Source organism: Bos mutus, chromosome 26, assembly GCF_027580195.1.
Source record: "Bos mutus isolate GX-2022 chromosome 26, NWIPB_WYAK_1.1, whole genome shotgun sequence".
NCBI lineage: Eukaryota > Metazoa > Chordata > Mammalia > Artiodactyla > Bovidae > Bos > Bos mutus.
The window spans coordinates 3,940,037-3,961,224 of NC_091642.1; positions in this window are offsets into that span (position 1 = coordinate 3,940,037).

Here is a 21,188-nt window from a genome sequence, read left to right on the forward strand (position 1 = left end):
CCTGGAAGGAGACTTGTGTTTCATACGCCATTTGCAACTTGCTGGTCTAATTCCACCATCCCTGTGAAATTAAACAACAAACAAACAAAAATAAGAAGGCCGAGTTTGACTTGGTTCTCGCAGTCCTCTCAGGGAATCTTTGCGGCTTTTCTGCCCTTCCTCACCCCGCTACAAACCATACTGGACACACACTCAGGTTTCTTTCACTAGTCCAGTAGGTTGGCTGGAAAAGACAAAACAAGGAGAACTTGTGTGGTTTCCTACCTCCCAGAGTTCGCGATTTCAAATGCACTTGAAGTTTAGCAATCCAGTAAATGATGATACTAGGACTGATATCTTTCTCTGCTTTTCAATAAGCTGTTAAATCTTAAAGGAGTTTCCAGAGCAAGGACGAGACCCAGAGCTTCAAGAAAATTGTTCATTATTTAATGTTTCTTAAATGCCTTGGAAATGAAAGCTCTCTGAGCGTGGGAAGGGCCAGGGTCTGCCATTGTGGGCCATGACAGCAGTGGCTGCCGCTTCACTGAGCTTTTAGCATGAAAGTGAGAAGTGCTGGAAGCTATCTCATGCGCTGAATTGTAACATGAGGGAAAGAAAAAGGGTTCTCACAGTAGGAACCCCAAAAGGGGAAACCGGGAAGCCAGACAGAGAGGAAAAGGGCTGCGCCTGTGACTCCCTTAGCAGAGCCAAGCCTGGCCTCAGCCCCTCCTTCATAGGTGTCACTGTCTCCCCGTTACCTCCTTAATGTGGACGCAGTTTGAGCAGCCAGGGGTCTTCCAGACCCCTTCACAGGGATGCCAGGGCAGCCTGGGCACCACCTGGCCCACCCCGTCAATGGCCGCAGGAGCAGCAGCAGGTATGGGTGTGGTTATGTAAGTTGCAGGACTTCAGTGCCAGAGGTGGCACCCAGAGGGGTGGCTGGTGTCCCTTCGAGGGAAGTCTTCCAGGGGGCATGGGGTCTAAGCTACACCCTGTTTGGTCTTGTATAGGTGAAGGCAGCGGAGCCTGAGGAAGCATCGAGAATCCGGAAGTCTTGCACGCCCATGGGCCTGCACCTGGAAAGGGTCAGGCTGGGGCTTTTGTCACACCATCAGACGTCCTTGTGAAGACTGTGGGGTCAGATGGTTCTATTTCTCAGACGTGGCCCACCTTGAAGTTGGCCCCAACAGTGGCTGGACGGTAAGCTAGAGGTGCCCAGCGCCCTGGACGGGGCAAGGCAACATGCCAACTTCCTGAACATGACCTCCTCCAAGGGATGGAGGTTGCAAAATGCTGCGTCGCTTACCCCCAGATGAAGACCAGTGGGACCTGGTGGATTGTGAATGATCGGCAGGAACACAGAGGTTAGTACTTACATTTGAGGAGTTCAAATCTAGACTGCAATCTATTTTATACTCAAACTTTAACCTATTTGGAAGTGAATCAAAGAAATGGGTTCTATAAAAGAAATGGCATACAGAGCTTTTCATTGCAATGAGTTAAACTATTTGGGCAGGAGTGGAAATAGGCAGTCCACCACGAGCCAAGAATCACAAGGGATCCCTGTTTTTTCACTGCACTGTTTGCTATGTGACTTGAATAAGTCACTTAAACACTCTGAATCAAAAGTTGAAGAAATACTTTCCCCGCTGGTTTTGTGATGAGACTAAAGGAGATGTTTCTGAGGCACTTTGTATATTGTAACACAAAGTTTTACTCAAATTTTACTCCAACATCCAGTGGAGAGCTGCGCTCACATTCATTCCACCAATATTTATGGAAAACCATGTCTTGGTCTGAGCGCTGCAGAGGCTCAGAAGAGGAGCAATAGGCTGGGAAGCCTGCACACGTTGCTTTTGCTGTAAAACTAGCAAATTTATGTGGAGAAGCACAAAGCCAAGCCTCGGAAGTGTCATCTTCCTGCAAACGTCATTTAAGCAAGAGAACTAAGAGAGACCAGGTTCCTAGCTAGATGGCGAATCTAAGATAAACGATGTCTTTGAACTCACTTTGTCCTGGTTTCAAGAGCATCTTAACTGATTTGCCTGGGTGGATCAAGTCCATTTGTTGACCTGCTTTCGTGAACCAACCATGACATTTAGTTCACAGAGAACTGAACAGATAATCCGGTGGTGATTTGTTTTACTGTAATGGATTGGGCTTCCCAGGTGGCGATAATGGTAAAAAACCCACCTGCCAATGCAGGAGACATAAGAGACAGGGATTCGATCCCTGGGTTGAGATGATCCACTGGAGGAGGGCATGGCAATCCACTCTAGTATTCTGGCCTGGAGAATCTCATGGACAGAGGAGCCTGGCGGGCTACGGTCCGTGGGGTCGAAAAGAGCTGGACACGATTGATCGACTTGGAATGCAGGGATAGACAGGACAGGTCATAGTGAGGAGGGACTGGAGCTCACTGGTGGATGCTGTCAGAAGCCCCTGTAGCAGAAGAAGGGAAACTGCCATCAGACTAGAAATTGCATTTATTCACAGCTACCTGGGCACACGTTTCCCTCCCTGAAAATGGTCAGGCCTTTCATGGATGTGTTAATGTGGCCGTGGTCCCCAGCTGTCAGCTCACGTCTAGGCTGCTGCCTTGCTAAGGGTCCAGGCGGGCTTCTCCAGTTTGCAGGCAGCCTCACTAACCAGCCAGCCCATCATCTCGGTGTCATAAATGACTTCATGTTGCCCTTCTGTCAAAATGGATTTTCAGGCGAGAGATACAATCCCGTCCCCTGCATTGCCGTGTGTGACAGTATTGATTTGATATTGACTCTCAGCCATCTTTCTGGGTTGCATTCCAACAGGTGGCCAGGCAGATAGCATCTTCCCCAGAGTGTCAGTCTGAGAAAACGTGCAAGTCGCCTTAAAAAATCCTTCTGCTAAAACAAACTTCTGAAGATTATTTCTGAAGGTGAGGTGGTCTTAAAGGCAAAGCCGGGTGGTCAGATGGGGAAGAGGGACCCAGCGGGCACATTGAAGAGAGGGCGGCAGGACTAATCTATTTGTTCCTTTATTCGTCTGACAGACGGCTGACTTGAATGCTGCTGCATTTTCCCTCAACACTGTCTTTCGGCTCCTGACTCCTACCCTCCTGTCTGTCCTGCTCTCTTCAGCTCGGACAGCGCTCTTGTTAGTGATGGGACTGGAGGCAGGGCCTCTCATCCCCCCAGCGTCCCATGGATGCAGTGGAGTTTGGGTTTGTCTCCTATTAGGCTCCCACTTGATGGTTCTGATGAACCGTCCGCCAGACAAACCCAGTTCTCGTTGTACCTGCCACCCCGAGCCCCACTGTGGGCCCTTTAGCAAAATGACGGCCCATGTCATAGTCTTCCTCGTGTAATTTCTAGTAGGTTGGCAAAGTCCCGGCAAATGACAGGTACCTGGGAGATACTTCTGTGTTCTCCCAGAGCTCAGCCATCTTTCTCAGCTCAGCACCCAGGACGCTGAATAAGACACTGCAGAGAGAAGCCTGCTGGAGGTACATGATGCCAAATCCTTCCCAAATCATCGGCTTTATCCCTTCCCAGGACTGGATCCTGGCACTTGACAGCCCCCCAGATGGGGACATCTGGCTTCATGATACAGTCTTTACTTCTTCACTGAGCCAAAAGGAAAGTATTGAGAGACAGCATCCAGGGTGGATCTTGTGTTGCCCGTAATGCGACCAAATGCCTCCCTAAGCTGCGCCTTGTCAGAGATGCTCAGCACAAAGGCTCCTGAAAATAGCTGATTGCTTTGGGGGGATGAATAATACATTACATGCAAGGTGCACTTGAGTGTCTGTTTCATATTTTCCTGTGTAGTTTTATAGCTAATTAATCAGCTGACCGTCTATACTGAAGAGCTTTAATACCGTGAAAACCGATAGGACCTTTCTCTCAAACAAAGGTGCCACCAGCAGGGTGGCAAGGAGGGAGTCCAGCTAGAGCTTCTCATAGTTCATAAACTCAGGAAAAGCCTGCTGCTATTCTTCTGGGAACACGTGAATAAATGGTCTTGTGGGTATGAGTTTTTTCCCCTCTTTCCTCCAAAGTAAAAGTTACGGAGAAAGGATTTTGTGATTAAAATTATGTCTCATTTTAGTGGAAGAATTTTTGAAATTCTTGAGTGGAATTCATATTGTTGAATTCAAGTGGAATTCATGTTAATGAACCAAGGAAAGAATGCTGATGAGGGCAAGGAAATGCATAGTGTCCTTAAAAATATTTACCCTGACTGAAAACGTAGCGGTTACCACATCTGCTCGTTTTCAACCAAGAAGCAGCACTGTATCTGTAGGAGAGACCTCTGCACGCAGACGAGGGTCTCTAAGATAGAGCTGCAGAGTAAGACTCATGTCCCTGGAGGCCTCTACTCAGAATCAGTTCAGTTCAGTCACTCAGTCGTGTCCGAGTCTTTGTGCTCCCATGGACTGCAGCACGCCAGGCTTTCATGGCCCTCACCAACTCCCAGAGCTTGCTCAAACTCATGTCCATTGAGTCGGTGACGCCATCCAACCATCTCATCCTCTGTCATCCCTTTCTCCTGCCTTCAATCTTTCCCAGCCTCAGGGTCTTTTCCAGTGAATCAGTTCTTCTCATCAGGTAGCCAAAGGATTGGAGCTTCAGCTTCAGCATTCCTCAGAATCAGCATGGCCCACAGTCCATTTGCTGTCCTTGCAGAAGTCCCCGTCTCAGGGATAAGGCTCCTCCCATCCTCTCCTTTCGCTGGTGCCTCCAGGCTTTCTGGGGATGCCGGGGCTTTTCCTAGGGGAACTCTGTCCTTAGCCCCTGCCTCAGCTGCCCCAGCCCAAACTCACTTCTCCTGGTCCTTCCTGGATCCCACAGCACCTGTTTATTCCCTCCATTCATACTTGCTATCCCTGCCTCTCCCAGAATAATTCTCCCAAGATACCATCTCAAACACTTGACCCGGATCCCAGTGCTGAGCAGCTCTCCATCACTTGCAAATATCAAGTCATAGCTTCTGGTCACTCCAGCTTCTAACCCAGCCTCTCTGCTGATACGTTCGTCATGCCTGCTCCAGGTGCTCCCCTGTAAGGACCATCTCCAGCGGGGAGAAGCCTGTTCCAAGCCCCTCTCTTGTCATGTTGTTCCTCCTTCCTGGGAACCCCTCTTCTTCCTGCACCTTCTATCGCTGACTCCACAGGGGATATAGGGGAGCCAGACAGCTTGGGCTTCAGTCCACTTACTGGCTGTATCACCAAGGGGACAAAGTTATTGGTCTGTCTGTGCCTCAGTTTCCCCATCTCTAAATAGCACCAGTGTCTACCCTCGAGGTGGCTGTGGTGATGACCAAGTGGACACCCCAGTGCTTGGAGCAGGGTGGGCACAGGGCGAGCCGTAGATTCAGGAGCCTGGGTAGCACCGCTACCCAGACAGTGGCGCCTGGAGGCCTCCCCGTCCTCCACGTTCGGTGCCTCCTCATCTCTGCACCCTCATACCTGCCTCGGTTGCACTTTGCGGCCCATCCAGAGCCTGCCCTCCAGGCCGGCTGCCATACTCAGATGTAATCTCCTGAGCTCAGAAGACACACGTGTCAGACAGTCACTGTCCCAGCACAGAGAGAATGGCTTGTGTTTCCTGATGACAAAGCTGTTTGCTTTCAGGTAAATTTCGCAGCATGAGTGGGACGTAAAGGAGGAAGACCCCCACATCCAGCAAGAACACTGACCAGCTGCCCAGAACGAGTTCCCCCCACGGCCGTTGCTGGGTGAGATGAGGACTGGTAAGTCTGCCAAAGTGTTCATGGCTTTTGCCAAAATTTGGAATAAAGATTCGGCACCTTTCACCTGCAAAGGGCTCCTTGGCAATCCCAAGAGACGTGAAATAGTTCAAGGGCGCTTCCTCTCAGGCCTCTGAATGGGCCGCTTTTTTTGTGCTGAATTGAGTCAATTTCATCCAAATTGAAGAAGCAGTTGTGCATGTAGATATAGTCTCTGATGGGGAATTTAATCAAATACAAATGTCACACCCTTAGGGATTCAAACCACCACCAATTTTATCTTTACTGCCAATTCAAGGTCTGCCTGCATTAAAAAAAAAAAAATCTGGAGTTCTCAGCCAGCTTATCTTATTTCCGTATCGAAGGAGCCAGGTCTCCCCACCAAAACACGCTAAGAGGTCTCAGGCAAGGCGGACACCACTTCCCCAGGACCTAAGTCACCTCTGGGCTGTACGTCAGGTGCTGGGGGAGCCAGGCTGGTCCCCGTGACACGAGCGGCTGTGCCAGAACTTTCCAGGTGTAGTTCACTGGCAGCCTGTCTAATCCCTCAGCCCGACCCAGGACTGAATGACAGAGAACAGAGCCCCCTCCAAGGGGAAGAGAACTCATCTACGTAGGTGACTCACCTTTCTAGGGCAGCGGTTTTATCTCCACTGCAGACAAGAGGAGACTTTCTTAGTGGGTTGATGCACATGGAGAGGGCGAAGGTACTTCTTCTCCTGGAGGGGGCTTTTAGGAAGCTCTCCTTGAACAGTGGCACCTGACCGTTTCCACCCTTCCCCTTCTTCCTGCAGAGGCCTGGGGAGAACACAGCACTGAACCCAGATCCTCACTCTCTAGATGTTAATGCCGCCCAGACATTGGTCTCCCTCCAGTCCAGTGTCCACGCCATCATCCCACCAGCACTTCCGAGCTTAGAACTCCTTCCTAATGATGGTGCAGTGCCTACCGGCACACTCATTCCACTAACTCCACACAAGCCTTAGCCATTAAAACCACCATATATATATATATATACACGTGTATATATATACACACATATACACATGTATATATATACATACATATACACACACACATAGGTGCTTTCAAGGCGACGTACCTGCAGTGTGGGACAAACATCTGATCGTGTGCGCCTCCAGTATTTGTGGCTCCTAAGTGAACTGGATACGTTGTACACTGGAATTACTAGGTTTGTGTTAAATTGTAGCTCAGGGACCCATCACTGTGCGATGCTAGCGCCTTTCCACTTGCTTTGTTTATCACAGAGAGGGGAGCTGAATTAGCATAAAATGCTACTAAGTAGTAAAAAGGATGCTTTAGCGCCCTCTCTATTTGACCTACTGTTGACCTGGTCTAATTTGTATTATCTCTGGGGCAGTTTAACAGATCATTTTCCTTTGTTAAAATTAGGTCAGATTAGAGAATTATGACCCCCCATTTATTCTGCTCAAAAGACAGTCATTTCTGCCTCTGAAATAATAACCTTATCTGCACTGAGATCTTTCTTGTTAAATAAAAACACATGCTTGCTTCACCTCTTGGATGACTTAGTGGTGCTGCCTCATGAGTGTGGTTACCGGTGAGTGAGGGTTTACCCAGCGCCGGCTCTTGAAGCCCCTGGGAGTGACACTGGTCATTCACAAATTGCCTATTGATCAGTGGCAACTGGAAATTAGATCCAAATCTTTGAAAGGAATTATTAGACTTTGAGTAACATTTGCCCTGCAACATTCAGAGGTCTGAGTGCATTTTGCTCTCCACCAAGAAGCTCCTGCTTAAGGACAGTTTATCTGCAAAGCGCTCAGAAGTGGAAACACCACATCAGACCCCTCCTATCCCCTCCGTCCCTTTCTGTCATGGTCCCCCACTTCCCATTTTCACAAGTTGTTTTAGACAAGAGATTTACGAAATAAACAAAGACAAGCACTACCATGAATTATGTTCTGTGCAATATTCAGACATTGGGTGATTTTATAATTGGCACAGTGTTTTTTTTTTCCTTTTAAATAACCACCACCATAATTAATTCAATCATAATTATGTAAGAATATTCTGATTCAAGACTTTTTAATTTGCCATAATCATACATTAAAAACTATAAATATGACATGATATTTTATTGAAGTGTAGTTGATTTACAGTGTATATAGGGATGCAGCTGTACATGCATGTATTCTTTATATATAAATATTCTTTTTCAATATCAGTTCATTTTAGTCACTCAGTCATGTCGGACTCTTTGCGACCCCATGAACCACAGCACACCAGGCCTCCCTGTCTGTCACCAACTCCCAGAGTTTACCCAAACTCATGTTCATTATAGGTTATCACAAAATACTGAGTATATTCTCTGTGCTAGAAGTAAGTCCTTGTTATACAGTACTTTAACCTTCGCTTTTTTTGTGCATGCATGTTCAGTCACTCAGTTACATGCAACTCTTTGGGACCCCATGGACTGTAGCCCACCAAGTTCCTCTGTCCATGGGATTTCCCAGGTAAGAATACTGGAGAGGGTTGCCTTTTCCCTCTCCAGGGGATCTTCCCGACCCAGAGATTGAACGTGCATCTCCTGCATGGGCAGGCGGATCCTTTACCACTGAGCCACCGGGGAAGCCTTTGCTTTTTTTAAAAAAATAAAACACAAATTTAGTCATTTTCCTGGTAGTGACTCATACACGCACATGCACACACACACACACACACACAAAGATGTAGTAAAAATAAAGCTCTGTGACGACTGTTTGTGCCAGGTTCGCCCTAGTGCCCATCAGTGAGGGTGTGTGTGCACAGGTGTGTGTGTGCACGTGACAGGCAGGGCGGGAAGGCAAGGAACACAGCTCCAATGCCTTTAAAAATAGAATGGGAAGAGCTCCGCAGCAAGTGCTCCGTGGAGCCCCAAACTGATTAATTGCAATGCCAAACAGCTTTATTCTGCTTAATAAGAAATTAGATCACAATGGGGATTTGCAGAAATTACCTTGAAATGTTTGTATGTTTGAATGATTGAACCATTTGTGCTAAAAATTACGTTCCCTAGCTTGGAATCCGAAGCTTGTGAATAAATGCACGCCAGGCTAATCAGTATGCTGGGAAGGAAATGGTGTCCAGCTCCTGGCCTAGCCGGGGCGGACAGGGGACAGGACGCGTGCTGGGGAGGCTGTGAGTTTGCTGGGGGCTCCAGTGTCCACCGGATTGAATGGAGAACGTACTAGTTAATTTGGAATCAATTAAATCTTAATACTTAGCCTTGGATAAACTCAGAGCCTGGGACAGCGCCATTTAATTATTCACAAATGCTCTCTATTATACACGCGGCATGCAAGACCAGGGTCAAAGCCGACGTCCAGCCCATTAAAACCCGTGTGCTTTGAATGCAGGGGTGGTGGAAATTTCAGGGAGCCCCCTCGGTTTCATTAGGAAGCAAAAAAAAAAGAAGAACAACCCAGCCCGACGCTTGGCTCCTTGAATAACTTCCGAAAATCTTTTAAGTCAACCTTGTGTTTTAGTCAACAGGGAAGTTTTGACCCTTGACCTCGCAACAACCATCCGTTTCATTATTTATCTGAGGGAATCAGAGAGTTTTTCTTCTCTCACAAAAGTCCCTGACACCGGGATATTTTTAATAGCTGAAATTTTTCATTCTTGTCACTCTGCCTTTTGAAAATCAAGGTATTTTCATACAACACGTAGCTAATGAGTGAAACTTCAGAATCCAACCTCTTGCTATAATCACGCACAGGGCCCGACGAAGCCCCACTAGTGAGAAACATGAAAATTAATTATTGAGCTCCCTGTTTTATCCTCCTCATCTGTTTGATATTCTCCAGCACAGAAGGAACCAGACAATTAAATTACTCCTCCCTCTGCCTGATCACAATGCTCCCTGCTCCTTTGCTTCCACTCCAGAGGCCGGAAGCCTGTCTGTTTGCAAAGCGTAAATGGTAGGGAGAGAAAGACAGAGAGCAGGGTTAAGGAAAAGAGGCCATTCTGGTTCCCTCCACCGAAAGATTTTTAAGAACCTCTGTGGAGCGAGGTTATTTCACGTGTCTCTCCCGCCCTTTGGCTGCCAGATCCAAAGACCTGGTGGGGAAAAAGGCAAAGACAGTGGCCTTTGCGTCACCCTGGGGCGGCCTCGTGGAGCTTCTGCAGAGAACTCTGTCCTTTCCCATCCTTCCTGCAACCCCTCCTATTTCTCAGATAAATACATAAAACCTCCTAACCGCCAGTGAAGATCTCTGAATCAGTTAATTTATTTTATTGAACAATAAAGCTGTCATTCTCTAAACCAGGGTGATTACATCTAAAGCTATGGGTGGTTTTCTGGCACGTGTGACCCCATGTTTGCAAAGTGGGATGTGATACATATGTGTGTGTGTGTGTGCGTGTGAGTGTGTGTGCAGACTTGCAGGTACACGTGCTGACACACTTGGGGCTCCAATGGTTTTGTTTTGCTTGAGGTTCAGTTCAGTCGCTCAGTCGTGTCTGACTCTTTGTGACCCCGTGAACTGCAGCACCCCAGGCCTCCCTGTCCATCACCAACTCTCAGAGTTTACCCAAACCCATGTCCATCAAGTCGGTGATGCCATCCAACCATCTCATCCTTTGTCGTCCCCTCTTCCTCCTGCCCTCAATCTTTCCCAGCATCACGGTCTTTTCAAATGAGTCAGCTCTTCACATTAGGTGGCCAAAATATTGGAGTTTCAGCTTCAATATCAGTCCTTGCAATGAACACCCAGGACTGATCTCCTTTAGGATGGACTGGTTGGATCTCCTTGCAGTCCAAGGGACTCCCAAGAGTCTTCTCCAACACCAGAATTCAAAAGCATCAATTTTTCGGGGCTCAGCTTTCTTCATAGTCCAACGCTCACATTCATACATGACTACTGGAAAAACCACAGCCTTGAATGAGGCGGAGACTGAGAACTGAGAGAGAGGCATGGCCAGAACAGGCTCAGACAAAGTGGCCTCCACTGTGCCTCCCACCTGGGTGCGCACCCTGGCAGGGCTTAGGTCAGAGATGCAGCGAACCCTGCAGAACTCAGGGGAGTCCCCACCACATTTCTGTACGTGATGGTCTGTGTGGATATGAATCCCTCAGAGACTAGGGAGCCTAAACCTGGGTCATGTTCATAAGGAGCCTGTGGTCCCTCAAACCCTGACGACCTTAGGCCAGGGAGACACACACGCCTCCATGGTTCTGCAGTGGAGACTTCCTGCCAGACTCCAGGTCAGAGGTCAGGGTCCAGCCTCCTCCAACCAATCCATGCAGCCTCCTAGAAGGGGCCTGGAAGTTGACCCTTCTGACTGTAAGACCCTGTTTCTTAGTAATTCCATCAGGATTGACTGATCAACCCAGAACTTAGATTTTAGACTAACAACTCCTTTTCCCATACTTTTCAGTAGGCATTTAGGAAATACTGATTTTTTGCACTGCAGCTACACTTAAATTTGTTGTGTATACATCATGACATAATTTGGAGAAAAATTCTCAATTTCATAAACAAGTGTGTTATGGACAAATTTAAGAGGAACACACATGAAAAAAATTGTCTCCTATTGTGAGGATAGTTACCTGCTTCACTCTTTAAATAAAAAAAAAATCCAGTTTCATGGTGATACAGTTGACATAGCATTGTATTAAAGTTACAATGTATTTTTATACAACTATTAAAGTTACTTTCTAGTTACAGATATTACAAAATACTGGCTACACTCCTCCTACTGTGCAATTACACCCAATATTCGTCCGTCCCACTCCCCCACCCCTAGGTTGCCCCCACCTTGGTAAGCACGCTTTGTTCTCTGTATCTGGGAGCCTCTTTCCTTTTTGTTACATTCTCTAGTTTGTTATATGTTTTAGATTCCACATATAGGTGACCATGGTCTCATGCATGGAATCTACATTCTGCCGTCAAGTTCCTGCATCTCCTTGAGCTGGGATCCTGTTTCCACTCCTAGTATGGGTCCTCCATCCTCTCTGGAGAAACCTCATCATAAATGCATACTACCATCTACAAACAGCAGAGCTTCCACACTTAAAATTACAACCCACAGCAGCAAACAGAAACAAAAGGCAACCCTGGAAACAATGCGGATGGGGTTGAAGCAAGCTCTGCTCCTGCCCCTGGGCTCTGCAGACTGCCAGAGCCGTTTTCTGACTCCACAAGGCCAGCTTTGAGAAGAGACCTGAGACAGGACCAGGGTCTGGCAGTGTGGCTCACGCTCAAAGCAACAAAGAGCGAAGTCTGGGGTTCATAAAGGCTGGCTTTCCAGCTGCCCCCACACCCCATTTTGCCCATGGGTTTTAGGGCTGAGGGCTGCGCCCCCCAACACTCAGACCAAGTCTCCATGCCTCCCCCGAGAGGCCGTCTCCGCTCACAGCGCACGCCCTGCCCCGGGATGGTCAGCTGCTCCAGGGAGATTTTCGGTCTCTGAGCAGGTTACTGATGGCAGAGTGAAAGGTTTTCTCAAGGGGCAGGAAGACAACCGAGCGGACCGATCATCTGGGGGCGCTTTATGGCCACAGTCTCCCTTGCAACGGACACCGAGGAGGAAGGTGACACTTCTCAAAAAAGGCCCTGCAGTGGATTTAGGTTTGGCGAGCAGCGTAAAGCCCCCATCACCGCAGGCTGCTGGTGGCTTCTAGGAAAAGATGCAGCTGTCCTCTGTCATTTGCTGGGGGGCCTGGCTCGGATGTGGGGTGCTGGGACCCCCACAAGTTGCTCTGCTGTGCTCATTGGAGCCCTTCTTCAGCCCCATCTCACTGAGGGAACGTTCATCTTCCCCATTACCCTTCCTGAAAAACCCCAGCACAGCGCAAAACCTCTGCACCTCCCTTGACATGCACGTTCACTCCTACAAACACACTGTCAGGCATGCAGACTCAGTGCCACTCACAAAGACAGCCATACATGTGCACACACCCCCTCACCCACTGTGTGCCCCAGGGGCAGGGGTAGTGGCCCAAGGAGGCCCCTGGGAGGTGGTCAGGGTGTGTTTTTTGAAGGGTGGACTGAATTCATGAACGTCCCTGGCACTAGGCACCTGCATCCAAGTGGGGCAAAGTCAGGAAGACCCACGGACACCCTCCTGACCCCGAGGAGGGTGCCTGCGGGCTGTGTTGTCAGGCCTGGGGTGAGAGCTTGTGAATGCCAGCTACGAGGTTGGGGCATCCTCCACCTTCCAGCCTGGCCTGGAGCTCACTCTCACCCTGCCTGGGTGCCCCTTCCCACCAGGAGGAATGGGTGAGAAAGGGATGAAAAGGAGAAAGAGGAAAGATACAAAGCCATCCAGAATGCTGCCCCCGGCTGCTTCCTGCTCTGGGTTGGATGAGGATCATATGAGATGATGCTCGTACAGCCCACCACATCTTGGAAGGCCCACGAACTGGTGAGTTAGGATCCCCCATGTGATTTAATACCTTGCTTCACCTCCAGAAAGTCAGGTGAGTCCTGCCCTCCCGGGGGTCTCAGGACTTGCCCTCCCTTCTCCAGCTGTAAGAATCCACCTGGAAAGAGTGATTGGTGTAGCTGGGAGAGGTGACAGGGTTCACATGAGCAATCGTCTGTGAGGACAGGGTCCCCCCACATGGGGACATTCAGCCTGCGTCCTGAGTGTGTCAGCGAGCTGTGCTGGGGAGGTTCAGCCCAGCCTTGGTCCCTGAAAGCGCAGAGTGTTCAAAGCCCGGCTGCAACCGTGTCCCATGAGGCCATATTGGGACTGTTTTGAACCACTCAACCAGCACACAACAGTATAATCTTCTGTTACTAGATTCACAACTCGATGGGTTTTTTAAAAACTGTATTTATAGTAATGCCTTTAAAATTACTTTCTGGTGGATCAAAGGACCAAATTGTCTACTGGTTATTGGTCATTTTAAGCCTAAGTGATAGATTTGTTTTATCAAAGCAGAAAGGACCCAAGCCGGGTCTGGGAGACCAACATCAGGGCATGTGCTAATCAAAGTGAGTTTTGACACCAAAGGGTCCAAGGACTCATGGGCCTGGCGCACTCGCTCATGGGCAGAGAGGTGTCTGTCCCGTAGTCTGTCTCCAGGAGGCTCTTCCCTGAGTGTTCCCAGGAGTGCGCTGCCTTCCGCCATCCAGAGAGGGTCTGGCTTTGTCAGATCAGGGAGAAGCAGCTTCAGGAGCAGTGATTAGAATGCTCTCTTCCTAGCAGGATGTGCTGGCTTTGTGTACATTTAGCCACAGATCTAAGACTTATTTAAATGTATTACAGGAACAAAAGGGTGATGAAAGGAAAACTTGCAGAAACACAGTGGCTGTGAAAGACAGTTGCTTGTGATCACAAAGTATTCAGCATATTCCGCTCATTCTTCCCTGGAATTCTACACAGACATGAATCCTTACAAATGCATGGTGCTTGTTACATCATATCATTCTGCCAAAGGAGAAGCCCAGATCAATACCCAGGGTGCTGTCCCATCCCAGGCAGCAGGGAGACCACTGGTCTCTGCTCCTGACCTATGCTTGTGTCCAGAGAACCCTTATAGAGGTGACGGGCCAGGGCAAGAATTATATATATGTGTGTGTGTGTGTGTGTGCGTGTGTGTGTGTATATATATATATATATATATATATATTTGCTGATAGAAATATCAAGAAAGAAGTGATGGAACAAATTGAGAAATTAAATTGTAATAAATTACTGAGGCCAGATGGTATTCATCAGAGAGTTGTAGAGGAATGAAAGGCTGAAATAGCTAAGCAACTAATAAAAATATATAATTCAGCCTGGAAAATGGCAATGGTCACCAAAGCGTGGCCAGTTGTGGGGCTGGCTTTCCAGAGTAATCACAGGCCACCGTCCGAGGGAGAGCTTTTTAATTATTTTGTGGTTGATTCCTCACACCCACGACATAGACAGAAATGCCCCTGAGTTTGTGTGCTAATAACTTGGAAGAGATGATAAATGTTTGTATGGAAACCACGCCAAATTATTTATGTTAGGAGGGAAAAACAAACAAAATGGTAACTTGGCAACCCCCAGAAGCTCTGAGTGGAAAAAAAGTGCGCACATCGTTTGATTACGCAGAGGCCAAAGGCAGTCAAGGGACCAAAACCGACCGGAGACATTATCTGGAGATGCCAGCTCCTAAAACCCACAGCCACCAGCCTCCGACTGGCTGTACCCTCTGCACTGAGTCTAACTTTTCCTCTGGAAAATTCTTATTCTTGTTTATGGAGGAGTTTAATACCCTGGGCTAGTTTGAAAAATAAACACATAAAATTATCTTTAATTAAAAGTCCAACTGCAAATTGGATGAAAATAATTGCCATAAATATGACCAAGGGTTAACCTTAATATGCAAAAGGCACTTACAAATCAGTAAGAAAACCTACTGTTCCACTGGATGAATGGGCAAAGGACATAAATAATTCACTAAAGAGAAAACGCAGATAACTAATAAGCAGGAGGGAAAAAAAATGGCTCAGCTTCATCTAGAAATCAAAAAAATGTAAATGTAAACAGATTTTACAATATCATTTTCTCCCCGTGATGTTAGCAAAATACTAATGATGATATTCACTGTTGGGGTGGGATCCAGGAGGCACCCCTGCCCCCAAAGTGAGGGGTGGGGTGCAGGTGTAAGTTACATAACCTTCAGGGGGGCACCTTCCCAGTAAGTTAGAACACTCCTGTGTGTAAGATAGATAGCTACAGCTAGCGGGAACCTGTTATAAAGCATGGGAAGCTCAGCTCTGTGCCCTATGGTGACCCTAGAGGGGTGGGAAGATCCAAGAGGGAGACCGTACGTGTGTACAGATACCTGATTCTCTTCCTGGTACAGAAGAAACTAACCCAACATTGTAAAGCAGTTATATTTCAATTAAAAAAAGAGCCTTCGCTTACTTACACTGTTTAACTCAGGCTCTAAGAAAATGTACAAGGATATGAGCACACAATCTCTAATATACGGACGGAGAAGGCAATGGCACCCCACCCCAGTACTCTTGCCTGAAAAATCCCATGGACGGAGGAGCCTGGTGGGCTGCAGTCCATGGGGTCGCGAAGAATTGGGCACGACTGAATGACTTCACTTTCACTTTTCACTTCCATGCACTGGAGAAGGGAATGGCAACCCATTCCAGTGTTCTTGCCTGGAGAATCCCAGGGATGGTGGAGCCTGGTGGGCTACCACCGTCTTTGGGGTCTCACAGAGTCAGACACGACTGAAGCGACTTAGCAGCAGCAGAGCAGCTTTTTGTACCTAGATGCTCAACTTGACAATAGCAATGATCTCTGTTTTCAACTAGTGTGGTCTGCCTGGACAACACAAGGCCAGCCACTTAAAACCCTAACTGAAAACCCAGGCTAGAAGCTATGACCTTCCAGGGAAGGAAGTAAACTGAAATTTGAATAGTGGGCATCTCTTGGTGGTCAATTTAGAGAGGAGACATCTTTTCTTCCCTGTAGCTTTCTGGGCACTTAATATTCCATGAGAGTCAGGAGTGGGGTCACTTTGGCACCGAGGAAAATCAATTCCACCGTCAACTCTGATGCCTTCATTTTCTACTTTCCCAAGCAAATTAAACCATATGCGAAACAGTGTGACTCAGAGCGATGGAGCTGTTCCCCAAATCGCAGACCAAGTTAGGCTGAGCTAGGTTATTTGGTCTCGTGGTTCACACTGGCCGTGACTGTGCTCGCTTTTTATTTTCCCTACCATTTAACACCTGCATAGTGAATGCCAGATCCTCTGCTAAACAGTTTATCTCACTTACCCACTCACACAAGGAGGGATCATTCCTGTTTTATGGATGGGAAAGTTGAAACTGAGGGGTTCATTGGTGGGGATGGCTCTTTGTACAACTTTTGGTGCTCTGGTGGTGGTCCCGGGGCTGGGCAGCATTCTACTGCACAATCTACTGGTCGGGAGTGGTACCCAGGGCTCTAGAACAGGTGGGCCCCAAAGCCCACGTCTCTAAGTTCCACGTCATCGTGAAACAGTCCTGCCGAGACCCCACCGCCTTGAGTTTCTCAAGAGCAGGGCTGTTTCCATAGTAAAATTTGGTACAGCTCAAGGACTTTTCATTGACTGCCCCCCACGTGCCTGGCACTGCTCTGAAAGCTGGAATACACAGAAAGAGAACATGTGAAGTGAACAAGAGGTGTCCAGTCTAACATCATCTTGAGAAATGCCTTATCGTGACCATGCTGTGGTCATGTTTCCGTATTTGTGAAACTTGCAATGCCAGACCACAGGTGAGGGCTTCGTGGAATCCATTCCTTCAACCCCAAACGCACAGAGGTGGGTGTTAACCCTCCACGGTGAGAGGCAGGGCAGCACATAGAACAGAAAGAGGACACACTTGTGCTGGAAATATGCTGAATGCTTCTTGAACAAGGAAAAGAGGAAAACCCGAAGCCACGCACCAAAGACGCTTCTAACCTGGAGAACAGAACGACCTCTGTAACTAGGATCCTTTAGAATTAAACACTTCGAGGGTTTCCAGAAACTCTGCTTTTCAGCATCAGCTAATTGCTGGCTGTGATCACGGGGAGACCGGGCTCTTTGGTACACCTGAGACGGAAGCAGGGGGAGATGTGCATGATGTCCTCCACGAGCCCCAGCCCTGGTCACCGTTAAATTTAGGACACGGCTCAGGACCTTGCCGGGTGCAATCCGCCGGCACTGCTCTTGCTGTTTGATTAGTATAACAGTCAGGTGTCTCGTGACAACCAGGGTTTCTCCGCCGCTGTACTTCCCATCTGACGGGTAAGCACACAACTGGTTAACTCTCCCCTTTCTTTCTCCTTTTCTCACCGACTCTGCTTGAGGCAATTACAGCAATGCTGCATTTGTCAATCACATTCATTCGTGCATGGTTTCCTGAAATAATTATCAGGTGAGTGGCATCTCTGTGCCTGGAGAAGCAGCTTGGAAACCACAAGCCCCAGAGTATTAATTACTGAGCGCAAAAATTTGCAGAGAAGCAAGTCTTTTAATGGTAGAACTGACGTAACATGATTGTTTTGATTTTTTTTACTAACATGACAATCATTGCCGTCCCCCCGGTCATCACCACAGATCAGCCCGAATCATCTGGGGAGGCCATTACCAGGCTGGGTACCATTTGATAAAATGAGGCGCTTGCTTCCTAGCACCGTGTTTGTTGGTTTTCAGAACACAGCAAAGCCTGAAAGTCAACAACTGGAATAAAAGTGGACTTCTGCCAAAGCGAGCCAGAGGGACACTCTTTGGCGTGACAGAGTGGGTACTTTGGTGGTTCCGTTTGGCTGGAAGAAACACTTTTAAGACAGTGTCTCTTCTGCTTCTCACAACAGCACTCTCTCCGCAGGCCCCGGGTCCTGATTCAGGAGGGTGGAGGACACCAGCATTTTGTCATCTTTCACATGAAAGGTAGATCACACCTTTTTCCAGGGGCTCAGTTCGCACGTGTTATCAAAATCCATATATCACAACACTCGGTCCCCTGGTAAGAAAAAAAGGAGATGTTTTCTGGTTTGTGCGTGTGCTCTTCTTGAAGAGGGAACTACTGAATGCAGAAAAGCGCGGAGAAAATACAAAAAATATGGATTAAAATATCTCTGGCGAGAACTGGGTGGAGGGTGGAGGCTGGTGTTCTGAGTCTCGCTGCTCTTAATGATCACACTGCTTTCTTCTTGGGTTTCTGTCTCCCTCACCGGCCCCAACACCCTTCCTCAGATGGGTCATGTTCTCTGTCTTTCTCGTCCTGGGATCCTTTATGTTTTCCTTAGGCTTGAAACAGACGTGCATTCCCTTGGTGTCAGTCTCCCTTTCAGAATCTGAACCCTGTCCCTAGAGCGCTTTCCCAAATATCCGCCCTCTGCAGCCTCATTCTTCTCTGGGTTTCCTTTGTCAAGTGTCGGTTATATGAGGAAGAAGTTGGGAGGCCTCCAGGGTTTGCAGAGAGGGCTCCTGGGAACTGCAAACCCCTAGCCGTCTGGGTCCCTTCCTCTGACCCGGGGGGGGGAAAGGACCAGGGAGGGTGAGCCAGGAGGTAGCCCTTGCTCCAAGTTTCCCGCCCAAGCCCAGCTGTCCAGAACCTTCTCCAACTCCCTCCCCCTTCTCTTCTTGTTAGGATGAAAGGCATCGACTCCATTTTATGCTCTTTTGTTCCATTTTTGGGCCCTCAGCACAACTTAAACCTTTACCTGTTGTTTGGGGGGGGAGTTATTGGGGAAAGTATATTGCTTTTCAGTCCCCATGTGTCACTTGCTAGAAGCCGCCCTGCCGCCATCAGCCACGGAGCTCCCCCTGAGCTCTCTGAGTTCAACAGGATCACCCAAACAGGCAGCTAATCGTGTTTTAATGGTCCCAGGAGGTCTGGCTCCTCCAGTGACACACCCGGTGACTTCGGTAGGCTCCCCACTTCTTGCTATAATGAAAACCAGGAGCCCAGAAGGGGCAGCGAGGGTTCTGACAGACGACAGGCGTAATCGCTGAGTGATCCCAGGGCCACCAGCGAGGGCAGCTCTCCCCGATCCCCCGGCTTCCCTTGCCATGGATTCAGCTCGAGATCCGGCTCTGTTTGCAAAACATGAGCTGGAAGGTCCCACATCCCAGCAGATAGCGTCCACTGCAGACCGGCCACGCACAAGTTCAGAAAGCAAAGGATGGAAATCCCTAAGATTGCTTTCCAATCAGGATTGAAAGGCTGCGTGGAGTAAGGCCTGGAACACTGAAGTCAGTGCTTATCCCGGCAAGCGTGCCTTTCAGCCTGAGGTGCACACAGTGGAGTTCTGAGCCGTGCCTTGAAGACCCAGGCCCAGCGGAGCAGGCAGCTGCGGTGGGAATGGGATGGCTTGCGTTCCCCTCGTCTAGACCTGCTTCTTAAGCCAGGAGCCCTTGATGCTGGCATCCTGTCCATTGACAGCACTGATCAGACACCAGGGTTCCACCTCTGCACTCTGGGTGCCCAGCAAGCTCCTCCTGGAGAGGTTGATTGGCAACCTAAGCCATCCCACCCCCTGGAAGATGGGAGACAGGGGAAGACCACTACTGCCTTGATGGGCTGGGCAGGTATTTTCAGGGAAACCCTCTAACCTGGTCTGACCAAAAGGGTCTCACCCATGAGCATCCAAAAGTCTCCAGAGAGGAGCCAAGAGGAAGCAAAACTCTCAGCGAGTTTACCTGGGCCTGGCCATGGGCAGGTGCCCTCCCTCCTATGCCCACATACTGGGCATGCAGTCCACGTCATGAGGCAGGGGTAAGACCGGGGGTCTCCCAGGCAGGGGAAACGCAGGCCCAGCTCCCTGGCCCAGCCCTCAGGATGGGAATGAAGCTCACCTGCCCAGGGGCACACGTGGCTCTCAGTCTCTGCAGACTGGCAACCCCTTCCCGGCTGGCTCACCCTCCACCCTGTCCTGCTCAGAGCAGGGAAGCTGATCCAGGGAATGCCCCTCAGAGGCCCCACTCAGAGCGTGGAAGCGGGGATGCTGCAGCTTGAAACCCCTCCTGCCCCTGTGCCCCTGCTGAGGTCCAGTGCCGGGGTGCATCGCCACGAGGAAGTACCTCTTCCTGCAGTGCTGGTGGGCAGCTGCTGTCAATACACGGCAAGAGCAAAACCTTCCAGAAAAGAGGAGCACCTTCTGGAGGACACAGAGCCCCTGCCCTGGCTCCAATCTTATAACATACTCCAAAGACGCAATATAGTACTGTTTGGTCTCCTCTAGACAGGAATAGGGGGACTGGGGTGTGTCCGACTACAACTTCTGGCTGTGTCTGTGCATGCAGGTGCCAGGCACGGCTGCACCTCGGGAATCTCGTCTGGATGTGGAGACCTTGAGCCCAGACTCTTCTGCAAAGGACCAAGGGGTTTGTGGTTTTTGTTTTACAAAAAAAGGTACACTCCGGTTAAAGGTAACGATGAGGCATGAGCAGGTGCGCACGACATCTCTCATCAGATGCAGCGGGTCCTGCGCTCTGTGGGAACTCAAGGGCTCGTCCACACTCATCTGAAGGCTGGGGGCAAATCTGCGCTTTTTCAAAAGTGGTATTTTCAGTCCCGGTAGACTAGAAGGGAATGGTTATATAGGTATTTTGGTGAGAATTTATTGCACCTCGGATAAAGGTGTATTTATTGAAAAATTGATGCTTCTGAACTGTGGTGCTGGAGAAGACTCTTGAGAGTCCCTTGGACTGCAAAGAGATCCAACCAGTCCATCCTAAAGGAGATCAGTCCTGGGTGTTCATTGGAAGGACTGATGTTGAAGCTGAAACTCCAATACTTTGGCCACCTGATGCAAAGAGCTGACTCACTGGAAAAGACCCTGCTGCTGGGAAAGATTGAAGGCAGGAGGAGAAGGGGACGACAGAGGATGAGATGGTTGGATGGCATTGCTGACTCAATGGACACGAGTTTGAGAAAGCTCCAGGAGATAGTGAAGGACAGGAAAGCCTGGCGTGCTGCAGTCCATGGGGTTGCAAAGAGTCGGACATGACTGAATGACAGAGCTACTGAACAAAG